This window comes from Protopterus annectens, chromosome 16.part0 (genome assembly GCF_019279795.1).
Source record: "Protopterus annectens isolate FY-2018-M chromosome 16.part0, PAN1.0, whole genome shotgun sequence".
NCBI lineage: Eukaryota > Metazoa > Chordata > Ceratodontiformes > Protopteridae > Protopterus > Protopterus annectens.
In genome coordinates this window covers 805143940-805169300 of record NC_056750.1, presented here as the reverse complement: position 1 = coordinate 805169300, position 25361 = coordinate 805143940, and the positions used below count along the sequence as shown (strand labels likewise).

The 25361-nt window shown below is 39.2% G+C and overlaps 1 protein-coding gene across 2 annotated transcripts in view; it reads right to left on the bottom strand.

The window, feature by feature from the left end:
* SLC31A1 (solute carrier family 31 member 1) overlaps nt 1–25361 on the bottom strand; it is a 601859-nt gene that overhangs the window by 342892 nt on the left and 233606 nt on the right. For both annotated transcript variants that reach the window (XM_044058366.1, XM_044058364.1), the window contains exon 2: nt 7789–7957. The gene's annotated coding sequence lies outside the window, so the exon portion shown is untranslated. The remainder of the gene's footprint in view (nt 1–7788; nt 7958–25361) is intronic.

Below are 25361 nucleotides of genomic sequence, written 5' to 3'. Positions count from 1 at the left end.
CGTCTCCTAGAGAACATGTCTATTTTGATGTGATAGTACATGTCCTGGAGATCTACAGAGCACATTCAATCATCCTTGAACAGAAGAGACAGCATGAACTTTGACTTCTTTACATAATGATTCAGACTAAAACAGGATGAAAAGAGGCGCTTGACCGTTGTAGTAAAATCCAAACCAGTTTATTTAGCGCTTTCATCCTTAATGAAAGGACATCTTCAAAATACATAAAAACATGCAACCCTGTCTTATATAACCCAGCAATACTGATTAGCATTTAGTTAACTGAATAAACAAATGAACAATTACGCAATTGCTCCTTAAAGGAACATGGCACAAATATGCTAATACTCTTCACAGGTATTTATATATTTGTATACTCAACACATCCACTGACATTGTAAAGAAAGACTTGAACAATGCACTTTCTGTACATATCCAAAAGTTTACTGATCATTCTCTTAAATTGATCATTAGTGATCAAGTGGAAGAGGGGGCAGAGAGGTGGACCTACAGACGATTACCTTGAGTATAAGGAGTTACAGTGGCAGCTTTAAACAAATACCACTATTCATCCTGGCCTAAATGAAGATATTTCAATTAGTTCTGTTTTAAGATTAAATGCAGCTTTAGTTTTATGAATTTTATGTGTCTTAGGCAATGGATGTGTTTGGTCAGAACCTCTTGGATGACTTTTCTGAAGCAGCATTTGCACTTTTTGAGCTGCGTACTCCCTCTGACTGGGTGGAACATCAGGAAGTGTCCTCCTTTGCCCTGGAAAACTTTCACTGAGGAGTAGAAAACTTGACTCCGATAGCAGACAGGGTCTTTCCTTCCTGCTCAATGCAGGTAAGCGTCTCTTTGACTGATGGCCTGAATAAAGAGGAGCCATCAAATGGGGCATTCACAAAAGACATCTTAAAGGGTTCCATGAAATTGCAAAACCTCATTCCAGGTATGTCACCTAATGACTATGCCTCAGTCAGCTGCTCAAAAGGTGCCTTCTGTTGTGTGTGAAATTAGCCTCATTGAAGAACTGGTGACAGAAGAAAGAGGGTTCAGTTGGGGAGTAACTTTTTGGAAGTCCTCTGCCAACATGGACTCAGTGAGAGAATCTGAAAGCTCTTTAATCAAATCTCTCAGCAAACAGGTAAAATGTGCCCGGTAGTTTAACGACCTCAGTGCGAAAGTATCTTAGGCGTAAATGCACTTTCTGAATCTGTCCATCTCTCTTGACTCCCTGTTTGGTCACTGAACAGTGGAGCTTTGTTCTGCTAGCTCCCTTCTTCATAGCCGCTTCCACGACCATGGTATCAATGGGAATGCTCTTACTCCAATGAAAATGATTAGGAGGAGGAGAGAAATTTATCTGGATGCTTGGGGACAGGCTCAACAGTGTCCGGTTCCTTCCAAGCCCAGTGGGAGGCTAGGTCAATAAGCTCATCCACTGGGGGGGAGGGGGGTCACCCAAGACATAGATGAGCCAGCCCCAAAAGCCTCCAGGAACACCAGATCCTCAGGAGAGGGACTTTGGGAAGACCAGCCACCTCACTGCCTAACATTTCCATGATGGCCCCAAAGGAAACATCAGGTGGCAGTCTGGCAGATCCTTCACCCTCAAAGTTGGTGTCCTCCATGAATGAGTCCAAGGGGGACTCCACATGACCCTCCTCTTGCATGTCCTTCTCCAAGCTACCTCCTTCATGGGGTGCTCTGGGGAGGTGTTGGAAGAAGTGGGGAATCCCTGTGGGGAATTGTGTGTGGAGGCTTCCTGGGACTGGCTGACTTGCAGGAGCAGAGATGATGGGCTCAGTGCTCTGCGCAGATGAGGAGTCCAAGATTAGACAAGATGTCTCTCTATGAAGACAGAAAGCCTTTTCTACCACACTGAAGTCAGATGGACCAGGGGAAACCTCCCCCTGCACCCACAGAGTTAAAGCAGCAGAGGAAGGGAAGTTAGGGCCGGTCCCAGATCTGTATTGACTGGACAGAATCAGACCAGAGCTGTCCAGGGCTGAGGCCCCCGGGGGGGGGGGTGGATCCGATAAGATAGGAGCAGACCCCCTCTCCCCAGAGCCAGTGCAAGCCTCTCAGATACAAGACCTGCTCTGATCCAAAGACAATGGAACAGGGCAGATCAGGCATGTGGTCAGAGCCAAGTCCCACAGACATACAGGATCCAGGTACTTTGAAGCAAAGGGTCGGATTGGAGAAGGAGAAAATCTCTTTTTGGTTGCTGATCTCATGGATCCAGTAAGGGACATAGCTGGTATGATCCCACACATCTGTATCTGGGCCCTAATGAATCTCCGCATCATCCTGTCCATGTCTGCTTCTGAATAACTCCTAGAAGACTTCAGCAAGGCAGATGAAGGTGGTCTGGAATGCTTTGATGGAGTCTGGAATATCTGGGCTGGTAGAATTGGCGACACTGATTTTAGAATTATGTCAGGAGTGCGGCCTCTGGTTTTGGATCTGAGGTCCTAGAATCTGAGACCGAGGCAGACAGTACTGGAGAATTAGTGGCAGGAGCCAAGCCAGTTGGATCCAAGGAAGTTATAGGGATCCATGTTAGGCCCAATAAATATTGGATCCGAAGGGGTGGGATCCAAAGCACTAGAAGTCTTAGCAGGTAGATCTGAGGAAGATGAGTATGACTGAGACATAAGATGCTAATTTCTTGGCTCTGAGACTGTGAAAGACTGTTTTGAGGGGGTTTGACCCCCATTGCAGGTAAAAGTCCTTTTAAAATAAGCATATTTCAGTGGTCCAAGATGGCTCTCGGACTGAAAGTAGCACAAACAGAGCAAGAAGTGTCCAAATGGACTGCTCCCAAGCAATATACGCACTTCTTATGAGCATCAGAATTGTAGATCTTATGCCCACAAGAAGTGCACATTTTAAATCCAGTCGTCCTCTCTGGCTTGTCCGACATACTGGTATTTAACAACTATCAGCTTAACAGTATTATAAAAGTAAAATACTGGTGTGTTTCAAACTTTGCAAAGTGAACTTTTCAACAGAAAAAACAACATGCTATTAAACTTCAAACTATTTAAGCTATTTAAACTATTTAAATAACTGCCACACTGAAATGCACAGGGGATATAGAAATGGTTTAAAAAGGGGGGGCCCAATGCCAGCAAAAAAGCTGAAAGAGGAGCAAAAAACACTAAACGAGAAAATATCACTCTCAAAAAAGGATATGCAATTTGCAAAATTATTTCGATAAAGAAACTCTTACTGAAGAGCTTGGCTCGTCAGTCTTGTAGCTATGGCAGCAAATGAGATCTGTGGGTTTGGGGATGGACTGGAACATTGCAGGTGAGGGAGGAGCATGAGATTTGAATCTGAAATCTTGTAGAATGAGGCCAAATTACAGAGGATCAGATCCTAGACCCATATGTGAGGAAGAATGAAAAGGACATCATCAGATCAAACATATTCTAAGTATATAGGACTAAAATTTAATGTTTGCCTTTGATTCCAGACCTCTGCCTCTTGTTATATTTGGCTTTGTCCGTGATTCTTGTGTCAAGATGTTGACCACTATAATTTATTAGAGACGGACTGAAAGGACTTTTTTAAAGTTCAGAGAACTGGGGTGAGTGAGAAATAAAACAGAGGTGATCAGACATCTCAACCTCTTAATGCAAGAAATCTGGACAGAGACAAAAATATAATGCGAGAGAAAGGCTCCCCCCAAAAAAATATTGACAGATTTTAAATATTGCTCTTATAAAACTTACAAAGTTTCTTGAATAAACAGGTTTGGCATTATCATGCATTTTCTGGACACATGAAGCCTAAAACTCAAATTACTTATTTAGTGACTTCAATCATCAGTGATTTGCTAAAAAAAAAAACACCAAAAATTTATGAGGGCTGGACCAAAAAACATGAGGCACAAAATCTGGGCATTCCGCAAAAACTAGGACAGTTGAGAAGTATGTAGGTGACTGATGACTTTTTTGTGCTGATGTAGAGTCTGGATCCTGTGTTTTTCAACCAATTAATATTCAGTGTTATTTCAGACAAAGTACATATCCATCAACCTCTTAGCACAAGAGATCTACACAAAGCCTAAAGTAATAATTGGGGGGGGGGGGGGGTAAAGAAACCAAAAACAGTGACATATTTTTAAAAAGTGCTCTTCTGGAGGATGTGAAGTCGGAGACTTAAATATCAGTCAATCATGACATGAATGATGTCACTGGCAAATCTACATATCAGTCATCATCTGCATATGGCATCACAGCCATTTGGCATGTCAATCACACAGACCATGCTCACTTCTTCACAGTCTGACCATGTGGGTTACTAGGATACAAAAACGCCACCTAACCTCCCCACCTCCAGTTTGCCCACAGACAAGGGTTGCCTTTTTAGGGAGAGAAGTTGATCATGCTTCCACACACACCCGTTTCCCCAGCTCAATTTAGTGCAAGTCAAGTTAGTACGGCCTCTGCAAGTGGAGGATATCCCCATCCACTGCTGGGTGGTGCACATGCCATTGGCCAAACACTGCCTCTTTCGCTCCTCGGGATGAGTGAGCTGACATGGGCTGCACAAGTTCATCCTACTGCACCCAGTGCTTTGACACCCATACTGTACTCTGGGCTTCATCTCTCTACACCACAGGGCTGGGACAATTTTTCTGAGACTTGTAGGAGATTTTACTATGTGCCATAAGAGTCCAGTCTGTTCTGCACTTTGTTTCTATATACTTGAGGTACTTGCACACTATTTCCAAAGGTTGTTTGTTACATAATTGTACCTCTTATCCCAAGGAGGAAGGAATGCTAGAGTTCACATTTTTGAGAACGTAATCCAGCATCATATTCCTTGTGCAAACTATGTACATGCCATCTAGTCCAGTCCTATTTCACATAATTCCCACTTCCAAAGTCTGGACTGATACGATTTATTGTCTCTTAGTGAATACTTTTCACTGCCACACCTAGGAGGGGTACAACGTATAATGCTTCCATTGCTGCAAATAGATTAGGCTACTCTACAATGACTGTTTTGTCCCACAAAGCCTTTCCTTATTAACTTTAATAGCATGTTGGCAATTAACACAGAATACTTAATCTTACACCACCAAAAAAAGCAAGTCAAAACTGCAGTAAAATGTAATCATCACAAAAAGCATCTTTACCAAAAACGTTTCACACACATGCTTGTGCATACTTTCATATATACATACATTCACACACAGACGCACACACACACGCCTCCAACAGTACAAACTCCAGCTCAAATATTTCACCAGAATGAAAAAAATACGTTAGTGCTACAAGTGACAGAACCCTTCCCAGTAAATCCCCTGATAATACATGTTGTCCAATGTTGCCAAACCACAGAAAATAAAGAAACCCAAAATCCAAAATGTCCATTCCACATAATATTCATTTCCTAATACCAGTCCATCAGCACATTTATTTAATATGCTATGGAAATTTGTCACTGAGGATCAAGACTATGTGCTACTAGACATAAACCCTGCAGCAGTCATGGTTTGATTCCCAGAGGCTCAATTTGTTTGTGTGACTCAGAAACAAGTCACTTAACCTGAAACTGCTGCTAGGTTGCCCCTGAAAAGGAACTCTGAGTCCATTGGGCTTTCCCAGTTAATAAATATTTATTATGTTACACACACTAACACTACCACAAAACCTTCTTCCCCAAGTACCTACTACTAACTGAACAGCATACCACAACCAGAAAACAAACGAATCAGACCAAAATATTTCCACAATATTTAGTTTCCTAATATTTTTTCCTAATCATATTTAAATACCACTTTCATTATTTACTTCCCACAGATCTGTTTATCAAAACTCCTTCATTTATATGGCAAACTGAAATGTAAGAATGCATTTTGGTAAACTGTGCCTAATGCTTCTTTCTTATGCACAATGATTTGAGAACTCAAAAGCAACCCCCCCCCCCCCCCCGCCAACAGCATCTTCAACATCTAGCCAACATTACTTTACCAAATATCATGCGTGCAAGAAGTTACAACAAACACTGCCACGGAAAACAGCTTCTGTGGCAGCTTTTGCAATCTGGTACCACTGAAGATGTAAATCAGATCAAGAAGTAAAATGCCTCACAAAAGTTAAAAAACAAAACACTACAGGAATACAGATGTGGTAACAGGCAGAAAAAGAAATCAGCACAATTACAGTCACAGCTGATATGCTTCTGTGGGTCTAAATATAGCAATATTCCTACTTCATCCTAATAGTGGATTGCACCCCCCCGGTCTGGGCGGTTACACCTGCAAGGCTACAGTATGCCTCTGTCCCCTGCCCCCCTAACAAGTGTGCTGCACTATAGCGTGAACTCCCACCCTTCACATTCAGGATTAATCTGACACATGTAATGCTGCTAAATACGTTTTTTTGCTGGGGCATTGGGATAAGCAGAGGCTGTCGCAGAATTTTGCCCTAAATCCACCTTCAAATAATGTATTTGGGAATGTTTTCTTCTGCATTCTGTTTTCCCAACAGTATAGATCAGTGTATTAAGGACAATGAATAAAAGACCAGGAAACACACCTTATCTTCAGAGCCATGGTTACTGTGCAGTTACTGAGGCAGGGTACATTTGTGACAGAACACGGAGACCGGCACTGTGTGAAGCTCAAGTGCAGAGATCATCAGCACAGTACATGCTGAAAAATAATGCCAAATAATCAAGCAAGAGTAAACTGCAGGTGCCCTGCCCACATTATGATTTTCATTAACATCTTTCAAGGCAAAAACAAATAATCTGGAAGTAAGAAACAAAATAATTCCAGAACAATTGCAACTTATTGGTTATTCGGACATTTACTGTGTAAAACCACAGACTCCAGTTTAGCCACAACTTCAGACTTGCATATAAACCTACCATACACCGAAAATTAGTAGTAAAAACTGATACATGAGGTCCATGGATGTAATACCCCATATTACACCTATATCCTACAAGAACAGCAACCAGACAAATGCTTTCTATGCAGTCTGGGCAAATGACCTAAAGTAACTGCCAACGAAACTAATAGACATTAGCTATTTCAAATCATTAAAATTAAACATTTTTGGAGCATCTGCTTGGTAATGGACAAAAATATGTAACATAATATCTGGTCATAACACTGTAGCTTATTACTCTATTTTAAATAAAAAAAAACATTTTGGTGTATGATTACTATTTCTTGCATTATCCCACATATAGCTGTAAAAATGATTTTCTTGCGACTGTGACCTATGTAAAACTCTTGGAAGCATTTGTTCCCTAGATCTATTCTAAAACAAGCCATGCTACAATAAACCTGGCCAACAGATACAAAGAAAATGGAATACAGCACTAGACCATCAACTGTACACCTATCAATAGGTGGTGCTGTGAAACAAAGACCCCAGGCTGCTTACAAGTTACTGCAGCCACTCAGCAAGTCTACACTGAAGTTTAGAGCCCTAATATAGAAATAACACAGCATAAGGCCTACAAGTCTTAGAGATGTAGCACCTCTAATGACAATTTTGAGGAAAAGTGCTTCTAAAATGTTGCCACTGCTGGCAAATCCTATTATGATTCTGTGGCCTTAGTCATAATGCTTTGCAGTTACAATATGAACTGGATTTTTAAAAGTTTCTGCCAGAAATTATCTTCAGGGCTACAGAGACCCTTCCCACCCTGAAGACCAACAGAATTGTAAAATTCCTTTAATAAAGTTGAAGATGCCACCTCAGATTTGTTTTGGCACCAAAATAGAAAAAAAAGTGGTTTCATACAGACCTGAGATTACAGCTTCAGTTCACTAATTCAGACTAAACCTCGTAGATATCACGATTGGTCTGAATTTAGCATGTGGTGTGCACCTCTTGAAATCCAGTTAAAGATGTGATACTTTGGCTGTCGGAAGGTTCATGCTGACTGTCACTTCTTACAACCTCACTCAGTCTCCCTATAAAAGGAAATGCCAAGTTGTAATCAAGTTACACCCTTAAAAATCACCTCATTCTTCTGTAAACCATAAATCCAGAAACTGGAGTACAGCCAAGTTGGTCAATATTATTAAGCCATAACCATTTTTTTCACAGAATTATGTAACAAGGAAGTGGATTTGAATATATCACATTTCTAAATGAAACTCACCATTCCTTTTATATTGAGATACGTTAACGTCTCATATATATATAAAACGACAGTCTAAGCAACTTAATTCTCAATGGAATACTATGTCAGTATTTTAGTTTTGCAAATAAAATGAATAACAGAAAATAAAATAAAACACTGCCACTAAGTCACAGGTAGTACAGCACACGAAATCCAAAGATGTGACTTGAGCAAGCAAGTTCCAAACAAAGTACGTGTAGCTCCATCATGGAGCTTAATGACAAGTGTTATGATTCAGACAATGTAGGGTTAAGCATGTAAAAAACAAAGAATGAATCATCTGGTACAAATATGTAGCATCACTGTTGAAACAGTCCGTCACTGTGCAGAAACCTAATAGCAATGGTTCAGTACAGATGCAAATGGCAGTCACAACAAGATGAACACCAATAATGCAACTCAGCACTCCCAAGCCACCTCAAACAATGTTTGCTGCATAATTAACTTCTCTTCTAAAAGGGAACACCACCGTCTTACTCTTGCAATAGCCAAATGACTGCCAATACCACAAAGAGTTTCTCTCTTTCTGGGTATACAGTTACACAAACTATTATAGGAAGACAGCTTCCCCTTCTTCATGCAAAGAATTCCAGTAAGAGCTCTGACTCTTGGACCCTACCCTACTAGAGATGCTCCACATCCATAAGTCTAACTCTTCAAGTACTACCTGCTCAAAAGGCCTGAATCTAATATGAGACATCAACAAAACCTGCTGGAGAGACAGGTTTGTCTCCCAGAGGCAGCCCCGTCTCTGGAACAGACTTCCCATACATGTCAAACAGAGCACCTCGCTGACCCTTGATGAGTGGATGGGAAACCACAAATTTGACCCAGGGGTTCCACCTGTGTCCCTCACTGACAGGGGCAACAGGTGCTGACTGAGGTTTCCTTTTGGGGATAAACCTTTGGTTAGGCTTGGAAAGGCCCCAGGGCCATTAGCCTAGCAACCCCCTATGACTCCTTATAATCCAAGTCCCTTTTGCAAACTACACCCAGAGCCAGATCATGGTCAATTGGAGCCCTAGGCAGGGTAATGGAGCAGGTTCACCCCCACCAGCAGCCATTCCAGTGTCTGATTGTTTGTCTTCAATTACCATAAACACTGTTCAAATCTGCCAGTGTGCATACTATTTACTTCCTTCATTTTACAGTGATTGCAGAGATTTAATTTAAACATTTGATTTCAAATTTTATAGCACAAATACCAATATCCGCCTACTAAACAAAACAAAACAGTTTCATGTTGAAAACAGACTTAAATGAACAACAGTAAACTTATCTTCCCTTGAAAGTCACATTCATTGAACATGCATCGGGCCAGCAGCAGATTACGTGTACATTTACAACCACAGGCATCCCCCAAACCCAACAATTACTGCATCACTCTCAGGCGAGTGTGTCAAAAAAATTAACAACAATAAACAGAGTCACAGATTTAAGTTTTGTTTGTCCCAAATATACAGTAGCCAAAGTATTCCATCTTAATTCACCCAAACACTATTTATTTATCCTTTGTTGACTCAGTTAGTCCCACTAGTAGCCCCTTTTCAGGGGAGACCTGAGGTACCACTTAAACTACTAGGAGAAATTTGGTGAAGCCACCAAGGAACTTCCCTTACTTTCTGGAACTTCAGTAATGTCTCATCATCTGAAGTACGAAACAATCAAGACTGCAGACCCTAGCCTTTAGGGTGCACTGCAGTGTCAGTAGACCATCTATCTGATGTGGGAACAGAAGCCCCAGCTTTCTGTACCAAAGGCAAGTGCCACTGAGAGTAGTCCTGCAAAACCAGATTAAGGATGGTTTAAAATGACCAGATGATAAGAGCATAAGGTATGTTCTTCCCTAGAGATCCCTCAGTCCCAGCAGCAGTTTTAGCCACTTTGTTGACTGTGTATACCAATTATTGTTATGGAGAAGTAAATTCCATGTACTTTATCAATAGCTTTGGACAAACTACAGGAGATTATATAATGATCACTAGCATGACATTACACAATCCAGCCACGTGTAACACAATTTAAACAGAAGAGTATTCATGACAGTATAAGAAATATTAACTGCCTGATAACATATAAGTCAATATGCAGTTCTGCAGAAGTATAAAGGTTATCTGAATAATTCACCATTAAACAGAACCATTACTAATATAGAAGTCAATGCCTGAAAACAACTTTGCACTTCAGTACTTCAAGCACAAATGCAGTGTCTGCTGCCCTTGAAGTATCAACTGCCTATGTTGCATTAAGAAAATGGCATGCTAATGATAATGCTATAACATTTCCTGAACTAGATCACATATGCAATAGGAAATGGCTAGCAAACAACAAAAACAGGTTCATGGTTACTAGGCATGCAGTCCTAGGGACCATTAAGGAGCCTAGCCTAAATTTCCAATTGCTCCAAAGCACTGTCTGGTTAACTGACTTGCTCAGTGTCACAGTAGGTAAATGACGATGGAACGATTCAAACTCTGCGCCCTTGGCACAGAAAGCAGCTCATTAACAAGTCAGAGCTTTAGTTCTCTGTGCAAAAGGCAGAAGTTGTTCTCTAAATGCTAAATCGTTTACAATCCGATCTTGTAGAGAAGACTATCACAGTAATATGCAACACTGACTTCATAATGGATGCTGAAGATTACATAGATGTGATCATCACTCCAAATAACGCAGACTACAGGACCTGACAAATGTCAACCCCTTTGTAAAGAAGGTACTGCAAAAAAATATATTACTAAACGACAACATGCTTAGACTACTAAAATGCACCATGTTTGGAGTACATTACATAATTCAGGAAAATTAATTAATTCACTCTTTAGTGCAAGGGATATAGCGAAACAGAGACAGTATAAATGGTGCAACAGCTTTTGTTCAGCAATGTACAAGTCATACACACTACTTTTTGAGGGGGAACATATATGCTTGCAGGACACCTACAACTCATTTTCGTTCACCCTATGTCTTCTCCATCATCAGGAACAGCTACCTCATGAAGACTTTCAAGATGGCTGCACATTGATCAACAGCTTGGCTTCAGCAGCTATTCCAGTGTGAAAACATGAACTGAGGACCAACAGCCAATGATACTGTTAGCTTGAGTAAAATTCAGTTACTCATTACTCAGAAAAAAGAAAGAAACTAAGAAAGCCTGAAAGAAAATCAACTAGAAAAGCTGGAGAGAAAACACTGACAGGGAAGAATCTTGCAGCTGTTCAGCAAAAAGCAGTGCAAGCTCCAGCTTTGGTGCAAGACATGACTTCCAAGTAACCTAGAGGATAAAATAAGTCAAACACACTCAGAGCTGATTAAAATAAACAAAACACTTTAGGAGTTTACCAACTCAAATAACAAAAGGCTGGAACAAAAAACAGATATTCATATCAGCTGATAAAATTCCAAAAATCAGAGGTTGAAATGAAGAAAAGGCAGGCTAAGTATGAGACTTCTCAAGCAGAGATACTTCAAATAAATGGCAGAATTAGAGAACAGAGCACATAGGGAAAATCTGAGATTTTCTGCTGTAACACAGGAATTAGAAGGAACAGACTGTATTAATTTTATGAAGGCACAAATAAGCAACTGGACTAGTATTCCACAAAAAAACTCAAAGGGCACACAGACATTTGGTCTTTATAAATGTGCAAAAGCAACCTTTAAAGCAGGAAAGCTGCAGCACCAAGAAAACATCAGTTTGGGACAAGAATGTGATATAAAATAAACTGAGCAAGAGGGAGTGCATAAATATTTAGGAACTGATGAAGAATCAACAATAAAACATGACCAAATGCAAGTGAATCTTAGTACGGAATATTTTATAAAACTAAAATTAATATTGACATCTAGGAACAAAGTCCTAGTTATAAACCAATTTGCTCTTCCTGTCCTAACTTAACAGTTTTGGAATGATTGGTTGTTCCCAAAAGGTACTGGATTGGTTGGACAGGAAAACATGAATGTTCCGTGCTTTATGAAATGATTTATAAAAATCAGTGGTTCTCCCGGTCGATTCTCGGTTGGAATGCAGGGAGTGCCTTCTGTGTGGAGTCTGCATGTCCTCCCCGCGGTTGGGTGGGCGTTAGAAAGACATGCGTAATTTGGCTTGCCTTCATTGAAGGTTGAACGTCGAGCTGGCGCCTCGGCGTTCGTGAAAATCTACTGCCAATCATTAGCGGACCGGAGTTCCACTGTGGCGATCCCTAACCGGGAAAAGCCGGAAGACAAACAAGTGTATACCAAGACTATATATTTCCTGTTCTGAAGGAAGTATGGGCCTCCTTGAAATTGATTACACGTATAGATCTGCAATCACAGGACTGCATACATATCTGCTGACCTCACAAGACCCAAATGAAGTGAAAGTTTTAAAACATGAGGAGAATACATCTAAGATGACTTCCCTACTTAGTTTAGCAGAAGCATATCCGTGTCAAGTTGGAACAGAAATCAAACCAGAAGTAGATAAAAATCAGGCAACTAAATGTCCCAAAAAATGAAAGAATATAAGGTGAAGGATCAGCTGAGAAGGCAAGAAATGTGAAAAATACATAAATATAGTTGCAAGTACGGAAAACTCTTGGAACAAACAATAAGGATCAAATGCAGGAATGGTTAAGGAGAGGTGATTTTAAACCAAAAGATAAAAGGTTAATATTGACGGCCTACATGTATGTAGTCCACAAAGTCCACTGAACATGTGGAAGAAAAACACAAATGTAGATTGTGTAAAGCAGAACTGGAAACAGTTGCTAGTTGTGATAGACTAATCGCATAAGGACTGTATACTGAAAGGCATAATAATGTGGCAAGACTGTTCCACTGGGGATTGTGCAAACATGATAATACGGACGTAGCTGAAAAACACTGGAAACATGAGCCACAAAGCATTATAGAAAATGAAGTTTATATTACATGGGATTACCCATTACTAACAGTTCAAAAAATAGATGCGAGAAAACCAGATACAGTAGTCCATGAAAAGACAAAAGTAGCATTGATTACTGAAATTGCAACACTCCGTGACTACAGTGTCTAATGTACGGACAGACACAAAGTCATAAAATACCAGGATTTGCTGGCAAAAATAAGAGCTGTGTGGAAGAATACCCAGACAGTTCCAGTAGTAGGGGCAACAGGTCTTATAAAAAAGAATTTACAATCATACTTACATATATTACCGATACATGTAACTCCATATGAATTGCAGAAGGAATCATTACTGGGCACATTGCAGGTGCTATTCAGGCCAATATCAAAAACTGAAACAATACTAATTTCATGAACTTTAATTATACTTTGACTTAGGAATGGGGTCCATTCCCATCATGGTATTAGAAACTCAAAAGACTTTGAGAAATAAAAAAAAAAAAGGTAATGAATTATGCCCCCGCCAGCCTTAACAATATCCTATACTTGCCTTCTCTTCCCAGGATACTTGTCTTCTCTTCCCAGGTACCATAAATACTGTTCAAACCTGCCACTGTACATAACATTTTCTTCTTTACTTTTGCAATTAAAAGATATTCGGATTTAATTTAAAAGTTTTTATTTCAGATTTTACAGAAGAAAAAAAACAACCATTTTCTAAACAAAGCAATCTCACAATGAAAATGGACTTAGCATGAGAAACTGTAAAACTTCCCTTCCCTTAAAGCTTGTATTTTTATTTATTTAACATTTGTTGACCAGTAAAGTCTGACTATGCCAGACCCTATTTTCAGAAGAGGCCCAGGGAGAAACACTCCAGGTGGATGTCTTTGGGAGGAAACCTACGCAAATGCAGGGAGGACATGCAGACTCTGCAGCACCCCAGCCAAAAATCGAACTGGAGAACCTTTTGTTGTGAGGCAACAATGTTAGCCGCTGCACCACTGCACCGCCATTTAATTAACATGCATCTGGCATACCATTAAACATGCTGAGTGTGATGCCTCACCACGTCTGGGCCAGTAATCAAGGAGCCTCAATCCTCACCAGTGGGGACATTCACTGGGAGGATAACAGGTACACACACAGCATTTCCAGATGCCGCTTTCTACATAAAGTGCAATTCCCCTTAAGAGCACAAAGAGACCACAGTCAGTCCTCTTTCCCAGATCCCCAATAAGACTCCCTACTGTCACAGCTATAAGGTGGAGATCTCAGCTGAGTGTCCAAGCAAAGGCCTCCAGCACCACCCTCTGTCCAAAAGTTCTTCATGTCCCTGCCTAAGTAGCTGATACACACACACTCTTGAGATTTGATTTACACACACACACACACACACACACACACACACACACACACACACACACACACACACACACACACACACACACACACAAACACACACACACCTGAGAAAGGCTGGCACAGGTTTACTAGCTATGCCCCCTTCTGCCCAGACTATAAGGTACTGCCACCAGACCAAGGATACCAAATATACTGAGTGAAATTAATATTAATACAAATGCTAGTCTGACCAAGAGCAAGGCTATTAGGAATGGCCCACACAGTGTCACCAAATAAATATGCAAGTACTCTCAAAACTTAAATATATCTACAAAGATTAGCCACAATGTAAGGTTTAAGATCAATAAATTACATAGGGATGAGATGGATTATGAGAAGGGAACAGCTTATCCTAAGCCTAAAGAGCCTTCTAATAATCAGACTTTCAGTGGTGACACAGCTACTGCCAACAATATAGTAAATGACACAGTAAACCTTGAAACAGATGACTTACAGAATACAACAATGATTTTTTTTAGGAATGGAACACTTTCCAGCGCTGGGCCGGTAACAAGAGACTAGCACAGAAGGACTGAAGGCTTGCCCCTCCATCACCACAGGCTTTGGTCACCCACAAAGGGTGGGCACGAAAAAGAACAGAGTAAACACAGGGAGGAGGTGGTGATGGCATTAGCTAACAATGAAGTGATGGCTTTAAGTGCTACACTGCCTAAATCCTTGGCTGATTTGAATTTTAATAATGAACTATTCAAACTGAAGTGTATCAAAACTGTTACAAGTGGATCATTAGTGAACATAAAGGATTTAAAGTATATAACTATAGAAATCTAGAAATAGATGCAAGACAACATGATCTGTAAAGTAAAGGATTCACCTTTGTTGTGATGTCTTGACAGATTTAAAATTGTATACTAGAAAGCTTAATTTTAAACTTGTGTCTCAAGGCTCCTCTATTATTACCCATAATTCCACTGGATTTATGAAAAAAAGTACATACAATCCCCCCTACATCCTATCTTACAAATATTTGAACAATTTTGAGAGAGACATTAGGAACTTTTATAAATGTCACTTTGGTATGAGTTAGAATTTAAAGGAGGAGGAATTTGACACCTTGAAATGGTTACCTGATAAGGAAATTAGGATAACGAAGCCCGATAAGGGCAGGGGGACTGTCCAGAAGAATGCCACTGTCTACACAGCTAGGATGTATAATATATTAAACAATGATAAGTACGACAGAGTCTCCAAGAATTACACATACAGGGCAAACTATAAAATTGATTTGTCATTGGAGGACTTTGTCTGACCAAGCCACAATACATCTGCAGTTTTGCAAGTTTTTAAAGGTCAACATCCTCGGATTTCTACTATATTTGGAATCCCCAAGATCCATAAAATCACACACAACCTCCCTAGGTGTCCAACTGTAGAAATTTCTGGCTCTAAAACACACCCTATGGTTGTTGTTGTGGACGGTAAAGTAAAAGATTTTTAAAGGAACATTCCTACATCCTAAAGGACTCCTGGGATTTTTTGACCAGCATTAAACAGGAGTTTTTGGAGACATTTTACTAGCAACAGTAGATGTGATAGGTTTCTTGTATCCCACATGTGATAGGTCTTCAATGGTTTAAAGATACTTGCTACTCGCCTAGTCCGGGGAGATCTCTGCCTAACATATAAAGTTATGTCAAACCCAGAGCTGTTGGACATGCTACACCTAAAGAAATCCCAATCCCTCTGAGCTGCACGCTCTAGGGACCTAAACCTTGTCACCACAATAAACAGGACATGCTGGAGGGATAGATTCCTGTCCCAGAGACTTCCTATAGTCTGGAACAAGCTACCCGTCTATGTCAAGCAAAGTTCAAGAAAAATCTTGATGAGTGGATGGGAAATAGGAAATACACCCCGGGGATCACTTCTGTGGCTCTGTTTGACAGGGGCACATGAAATTAACTTTCTTGGGTGGCGCAAGTCAGGGAAACTTGTTGGCTAGGCTTACTTAGGCCCTTGGGCCGATAGCCTAGTACCTACCTATGAACCTGCACAACAAAGAGACTATTATCCTGGGTGACTTCATGGAAGTCATTCTACACAATAATTTAATTTTTTTTTGAAGGGGACTACTTTAGACAAAGGAGAGATATAGTCGTGGGAGCTGTGTGCCCCAGTGTATGCAAATATTGTATTGTGGCACTGGGAATAGAACTTCATTTTGCGATTTAGATACAAGGAACATATAGTTTTATTTTTGAAATTTTTGGATGATATATTTATATGGAAGGGTAGCACATTTGTAGGCAGTAAGTAAGTAAGGGTAGTAATCGACAAATGTCAAATAAATAAATTTGATTTCAAAGAATTTGAGTCATTTAAACTCTACAACTGATTTTTAAGATTTACTTGCACTTATTCTTATGTATCAGTCAATTATTTAGATGTTACTATCTTGAAAAATAACAAGACACTTGAATTTGACTCTAAATTGTACAATAAACCCATGTATTCCAACAATTTCACTAGTAATCATCAATTTGCCAGAAGAGAGGCTTAGCACCAAGGCTGAATTCTGGCAATGAGCATTTTTTATTGGAAATAATTTAATAACAAATTTTTTAGAAAGAGGTTACCCCTAGGAATGCTAAACAAAATTAGTAATGATAAATATAAATGCTCAGGAGCAACCTAGCACAGAGCCAAATGTTCAGCATATAACTATGCACACGAAATACAGTCTCTAACAGTGATGATATTTGATATAAATTCCAACAGCAGATAGATAAAGTCCAGAGGCAGAGTAAAAATAATATCCTTTTATTCCAGACACGTGTGAAGGTAAGCGCTTTCGCCAAGAGGCTTTGTCAAACCTTTAACAAACAGAGTATAAAATCTGCTATATAGCTAACTGATAATTACATAATTGATGCTTAATCCAGTCAGCACTCATCTTAAAGTCATACTCTGAACACATTCTAATACATTAAAAATATATCATAACAAATAAATATATTAAAACATCACATACATATGGATAAAACTCAAGAGTGAATGAATGTGTAAGTCAGTTACCATGAATAAAAATCTATATAAACATGTAAAAGTAGAAAAATATATATATCACAAAACATAATATTAAACACTGGTATGCTAGTCCCATAGTTTACCTAACTACCAGCCTCCTGTTTTTCAAGATAGGTTTCAAGGGAATTTTATCATTTAGCCCTGGACTGGCATGTGCTTTAAACTGGATTATCCATTTAACTTCCATTCTTTCTGTGTGATTCCTGACATCTCCACCCCTGATACTAGAATGGATTATTTGAATTACCAAAAAACAAAATGTGTGCTCTGTCCCTACTTTAAGAATATGTTTGGATACGGCATTGGTGTGGGAATGAATGCGTATCTGGTATAGGTGTTCTCTGATATGATCTTTTAGCCTCCTATCAGTTTTGCCTACATAAAACACAGGACAACGTGTACACATTGCTAAGTAAACTATATGTTCTGAGTTACAGTTAGCCACTACGTTAAACTGATAGCACTGTGTGGTCACTGGATGTACAAACATATTATGTTTGAAAATGTAAGGACAGTAGTTACAGTTATTACATGAAAATGTACCAATTCTACTGGGATGTCTCAGAACCAACTGATCATTGGAATAACAAAGCATTCTATACAAATTCTTCTTATTTCTAAAAAGAAATTGGAGATTTTCTCCCACTGTTTCTTTAATCAATGGTTCAGTCATCAGGATTTGCCAATGTCTACAAATAATTTCCCTAATGTCTCTAAAATCATAAGTATAGAACATGGAAAATGTCTGTGTAGTTTGAGTTCCATTACCTAGAACTACCAGACCAGAAGATGCATTATACCATCTACTACCGAAATCTGAGAAATAAGGGCTGGCTCTCTCATTTCTATATTATTCTATACTCTGATATATGTTATCTATATCTTGTGCATTATATGATCTCTGAAGTAACCTTCCTTTCAAGTTCATAAGCTCTTCATTGTACCCTTCTTGTGTTGGGTTTAACCTGGATGCTCTAAAGGCCTGTCCCTTAATAATATTAAAGACAAACCTAGGATGCATACTCTGTGTCTATGTAGCAAGGTATTCCTATAGCAGGACTTCCTATAAATGCCTGTATTAAGTTGCCCACTACTCAACCTCTCTATATGGACATCTAGAAAATTGATACTACTAGTGGATTCCTCCACTGTAAACTTTAGGTATTCTGTAAGTGTATTGATTTCTACATAAAAGACATACAATTCTCTCTTACTACCTGTCCATAGAAAGAAGAGGTCATCTACAACCGTTTATAAAAAATCACATACTTCTGATATCTAGGTAAAAGAAAAAGGTGCTCTCTTTCCCACATAGCCATGACCAGGTTGGCATAGCTATTGGCACAGGATGTGCCCATAGCTACACCATCCTTCTGCTTGTATATGTTATTCTTGAAAGCAAAGAGGTTATTTTCCAACACTATTTTCAGTAGTGAACATATCAACGCAACCTTAGATGTAGTAAAATCAGAGTACTGTGTAAGAAATACTTGCATTTTCTGTAAACCTATAAGGTTGGGAATAACAGTGAATAATGATTTGACGTCCAGTGTAACCAAAAAATACGGAAGATTATCATCTACTGATTTCATTTTGTCATATAAATCTAATAAAAACTGTTTTGTGTCTCTAAGTATAATTGAATTGTTATCTATTAACGGCCTCAAAGACTTCTCAATAAAAATTGATATGGGTTCAGTAACCCAGCCTCTACCTGCAACTATAGGTCTCACGGGAGGATGTAAAGGGTCCTTCTGTATCTTGGGCAGGCCTTGAATGATGGGTAGTAACGGATGCTCTACCCAGAATAAAATATACTGTTCTTTTCTGATGACTCCTTTCTCCCTCAGGTCTTCCAAAATATCATTAACATCTTCTGGTCCGGTAGTTCTAGGTAATGGAACTCAAACTACACAGACATTTTCCATGTTCTATACTTATGATTTTAGAGACATTAGGGAAATTATTTGTAGACATTGGCAAATCCTGATGACTGAACCATTAATTAAAGAAATAGTGGGAGAAAATCCCCAATTTCTTTTTAGAACCAAGAAGAATTTGTATAGAATGCTTTGTTATTCCAATGATCAGTTGGTTCCGAGACATCCCAGTACAATTGGTACATTTTCATGTAATAACTGTAACTACTGTCCTTACATTTTCAAACATAATATGTTTGTACATCCAGTGACCACACAGTGCTATCAGTTTAACGTAGTGGCCAACTGTAACTCGGAACATATAGTTTACTTAGCAATGTGTACACGTTGTCCTGCGTTTTATGTAGGCAAAACTGATAGGAGGCTAAAAGATCATATTAGAGAACACCTATACCAGATACGCATTCATTCCCACACCAATGCCTTATCCAAACATATTCTTGAACTAGGGACAGAGCACACATTTTGTTTTTTGGTAATTCAAATAATCCATTCTAGTATCAGGGGTGGAGATGTCAGGAATCACACAGAAAAAATGGAAGTTAAATGGATAATCCAGTCTAAAGCACATACCAGTCCAGGGCTAAATGATAAAATTCCCTTGAAACCTATCTTGAAAAACACGAGGCTGGTAGTTAGGTAAACTATGGGACTAGCATACCAGTGTTTAATACTATGTTTTGTGATATATATTTTTTATACTTTTACATGTTTATATAGATTTTTATTCATGGTAACTAATTTGCACATTCATTCACTCGAGTTTTATCCATATGTATGTGATGTTTTAATATGTTTATTTGTTATGATATACTTTTAATGTATTAGAATGTGTTCAGAGTATGACTTTAAGATGAGTGCTGACTGGATTAGCATCAATTATCTAATTATCAGTTAGCAATATAGCAGTATGTGATTTTATACTCTGTTAAAGGTTTGACAAAGCCTCTTGGCGAAAGCGCTTACCTTCACGCGTGTCTGGAATAAAAGGATATTATTTTTACTCTGCCTCTGGACTTTATCTATCTGCTGTTGGAATTTATATCAAATATCATCACTGTTAGAGACTGTATTTCGAGTGTATAGTTATATGCTGAACATTTGGCTCTGTGCTGGTTTGCTCCTGAGCGTTTATATTTATTACAGTTACTTTGCAAATTTTTTTTTTGGCTACGGAGCATTTGTCCCTTAGTGGGTAACGTATTTATTTTCAGTTTAAAATTAGTAATGAATTTATTCAGAAGAGGAGAATGAATTTATTTTCTCCTCTTTCAGGCAATAATAATTTGAATTCAGGTGGGGTGACCACAGAAGGTAATGTTAAATCAAAATTTGAGCTCACCTTGGCTATAAAATATGCAATTGATAGTAATCGGGTGAAATATATTAAGAACAATTGGAAATGTACTGGTTATGATGAATCATGTAGAAAGGTATTAGGAATTGACCAATGTTTCATTTACAAAAGGCACTTTAACATCAAAGAAAAAAACGGAGAAAAATTACAGCAATCATACCCATAAAGGACAAAATACTAGGGTGAGGAAATGTGGTTTCTGATCTCAATGTAAATTTATCTATGAAGGACATATTATTAAACTGTACACAGCAGACACTGAATTTAAGATAAATTAAACATTCAATTGCAATACTACAGGGGTGGTGTATTTGGCGTTTTGTGATTTCTGCCATGCATACTATGTTGGCAAAACAGAATGTACACTGAAAAAGAGAATTTATGAACACAACTACGGCATTAATAATTTTAATACCAACACTATACAAGAGTTACATGCAACAGCAATAGAAGATTTAATTTTTTGTACTTGAAAAGGTTCCTACGAATCCAGAGGAGTTCCCTGTGAGCACAAACTTGAATCTTTTGGCAAATTATATTGAATGCCAATACACCAGTGGATCTAAATGATGCTGTTTCTATTAGTAGTGTATTAAAGTTGCAGTCAGCCAAATTATAATGGCAAAATAATATATTTCACATTTTTACATATATTTTTATGTTCTTAACTAAATAGTACACTAAAATATTTTTATTACATTTCACAGTTTGCTATTTGTTTTATAATTTTCTTGTCCAAGGAATAGTTATTATATACTTACAAATGTTTAGTCTGTATCTTTAAGGAATATCTGATTATATACATTAACTGTAACTGAAGGGTGACTGGTTCTTAAGCTTGTTTTTATTGTACTTAATCAGCTGACTTTTATTATTTTGAATTCTGATGAAGTCTATCTACTAGCGTGGACAAAACAGCTTAACTCAATAAATTTGTCTCATTGGGAATATATGGCCTTTTCAATCACTGTGTAAGTGCTGGCGATGACCACGCTTTGTATGGTTTACTGGTTTTAGTGCCTGGCTCTCCTCTGCATTTTCTGGTTTCCAGTTTATTCACATCTAAATAATAAAAATATTGACAAGTTATAAAAGTGAAATCAAGGATCACATCAAAAACATGGCTCATATGATGACGTTCCTGTTTACAATTTTCTTCATTCCTTTACACCATAACTACTACGCAGACCATTGAGGAGTAAAGCCTGAATTTTCAGTTGCCCCGAAGCACTTCTGGTTAAGTGACTTGCTCAATGACAGGAAAAGACATCAACATTACAGAAAATCAGAATATTCTGTAAAACTGAAGAGCAGACAACTTTAATTTACTTAAAAAGTAAACAGTACATGTTTTTCATCAACATGTACTTTATGAATGCCATAACTATGAAACTGTATGACTGACTCTGACAGACTGTAATCCTACCAGCTGATGTGGAGAATTTGCCTACCATTGCTAAGGTACAGGGTTTGATTCTAAACTAGACAGTGTTCCTAATCTTCAGCATTTTACAAACACGTGCCTGAGCGTGTTCCGTGCATTCACTTTGCTGCACCATGTCCTCCCATGCTAAAACATCTGTGGTGTGTCCTCTGCTCCTGCTAAAACACGTCTGCTTCCCATGCTAAAACATCTGTGGTGTGTCCTCTGCTCCTGCTAAAACACGTCTGCTTCCCATGCTAAAACATCTGTGGTGTGTCCTCTGCTCCTGCTAAAACACGTCTGCTTCCCATGCTAAAACATCTGTGGTGTGTCCTCTGCTCCTGCTAAAACACGACTGCTTCCCATGCTAAAACATCTGTGGTGTGTCCTCTGCTCCTGCTAAAACACGCCTGCTTCCCATGCTAAAACATCTGTGGTGTGTCCTCTGCTCCTGCTAAAACACGCCTGCTTCCCATGCTAAAACATCTGTGGTGTGTCCTCTGCTCCTGCTAAAACACGCCTGCTTCCCATGCTAAAACATCTGTGGTGTGTCCTCTGCTCCTGCTAAAACACGCCTGCTTCCCATGCTAAAACATCTGTGGTGTGTCCTCTGCTCCTGCTAAAACACGTCTGCTTCCCATGCTAAAACATCTGTGGTGTGTCCTCTGCTCCTGCTAAAACACGTCTGCTTCCCATGCTAAAACATCTGTGGTGTGTCCTCTGCTCCTGCTAAAACACGTCTGCTTCCCATGCTAAAACATCTGTGGTGTGTCCTCTGCTCCTGCTAAAACACGCCTGCTTCCCATGCTAAAACATCTGTGGTGTGTCCTCTGCTCCTGCTAAAACACGTCTGCTTCCCATGCTAAAACATCTGTGGTGTGTCCTCTGCTCTTGCTAAAACACGTCTGCTTCCCATGCTAAAACATCTGTGGTGTGTCCTCTGCTCCTGCTAAAACACGTCTGCTTCCCATGCTAAAACATCTGTGGTGTGTCCTCTGCTCCTGCTAAAACACGTCTGCTTCCCATGCTAAAACATCTGTGGTGTGTCCTCTGCTCCTGCTAAAACACGTCTGCTTCCCATGCTAAAACATCTGTGGTGTGTCCTCTGCTCCTGCTAAAACACGTCTGCTTCCCATGCTAAAACATCTGTGGTGTGTCCTCTGCTCCTGCTAAAACACGTCTGCTTCCCATGCTAAAACATCTGTGGTGTGTCCTCTGCTCCTGCTAAAACAAGTCTGCTTCCCATGCTAAAACATGCAGTGCTGTTCACGAATGTATATGTTTTTTTTTGTCTGCCCGCTACAAATCGAATCTCTTGCACTTATTGATGATGCTGTTTGAGAATGTGAAATACGGCTTAAACAGGAATACATGTAGACAAACTTTGAACTTTTCTTAAATTCTTTTGAGTATTTAAAGTGACAGAGGAACCCTTTTTTTTTTTTTTTTTTTTTTTTAAAGCCAGCCAGCTGCCTGTGACTTTATGCTGAATCTGGCTCAGTCCACACCCTTCTTGCAAACTCCAGTATCCAACCTGAAATGCACAGAGCATGTTTTTTTCCATACTGGTCCTCAAAATTTGGTAAACTTTACCTGAAGATATTTAAGTTATGACCAATCATTAAATTCCTTAAACAGCTGAAACATTTCCTGCTACACCAATCTAAATGTAATTGTATTAGAACCAGCACCATCATTTATTCTATTCCACAACACAGTTCAACAACACTCCCTGCATTCTTAGTGCTGCCAATTCTAGGAGGTCCTCTAACCCTTATTACTCCCCATATTAATACTGAAGCTGCTGCTGCAGTCATACATCTCAGTAAATTACAGCTTTAACACTTTTTACACATGCACCTTTACCAGCTCTATCCTGGCCTTCCTCCTACCATGCCTGGGCTCCTCTAAAGAACTACAAATCCAACAACATTTTTTAACATCCTTCCACAAGCTCCGATTCATACACCTCCCCTTTTGCCTCCTTCCTCCTCCACATCTTAGACACAATTCACTCCCTTAAAACTTTCAACTTCCTCCCCTTCTAACTTCAGCACATCTACACTTTTCCCTTCTCACCATTACATACAAAAATCCTTCCCCTGCTACCCTCCTATTTCTGACAGTCATACCTTAAAGTAAAATAGTGTGCCTTTATACAGTGTTCAAATATATTATTATTAATATAAACCAAGAGAGCTGGAGGAAACAGAAGAACTGTTTGGATTACATAAAAGTGTCAGACTCCCTTACTAGGGAATCCATCCACCCACAACCCCTTTTTCGCACATGGAGAAGGGGTGTCAGTTCAATAATGACAATCATCTAGAGTCAAGGTTTACACCACTGTGTGACTAGCCTTGCCGCGGACAACATTACTAGGGAATGACAGCAGAAACAGACAAAGAGAGAGACCGAGACACAGAGAAGGAATGATATGTAAGTAGCCACCCCTGGAGGAATACTTGTTGTAACAGAGAACACATTGGACTATGAAACAAGGGATAATTGTTAGGGAATACATAATTAAACGTGATAATTATAAAAATCAGAGAATTCATTGCTCTGGGAGCACTGGGAAAAAAGGTAGGGTGAACAAATTACAAAGGATCAATGGGAGAAGTGTGCAGGGCTTCAACATATGTGACTACATAGAGATGATTTAGGATATCTGCATGGAAAAACTCGTACAGATATTTTAATACACTAAGCAGATTGCAAATGATCTTGCTTCAGGTTCAGTGCAACTGTTACTGGTGAGTGGACAGTGAGATGGGAAACTGACAGCATGTATTTTAGGAGTGTAAAGACTTGACAAAGTTTAAAGATACACTGCTAAATGCCCTTGGTCAGTTGATGGTTGAAGTTGTGGAAATTACTAAAGATAAGATGCTGCTAAGTTGGAGTGTGAAATCTGGAATGTCAGGACACAAGACCATCTTATTAACTTTAATTATATCAGCAACAATAAATGACAATAGCCAGAAAGAAATCAAGGGATGGACCAACCTTGGAAGATACAATAGGTACTATAAAGGAAATGGCAGTTAGAAGGCTTGTTAAATAGGGGAAAGAACAGGATGCAGACACATAAATGTAATGTGTGGGACCACTACCTTATAGTATGGGGACCAGAGAAAGGGGAATTAAAGAT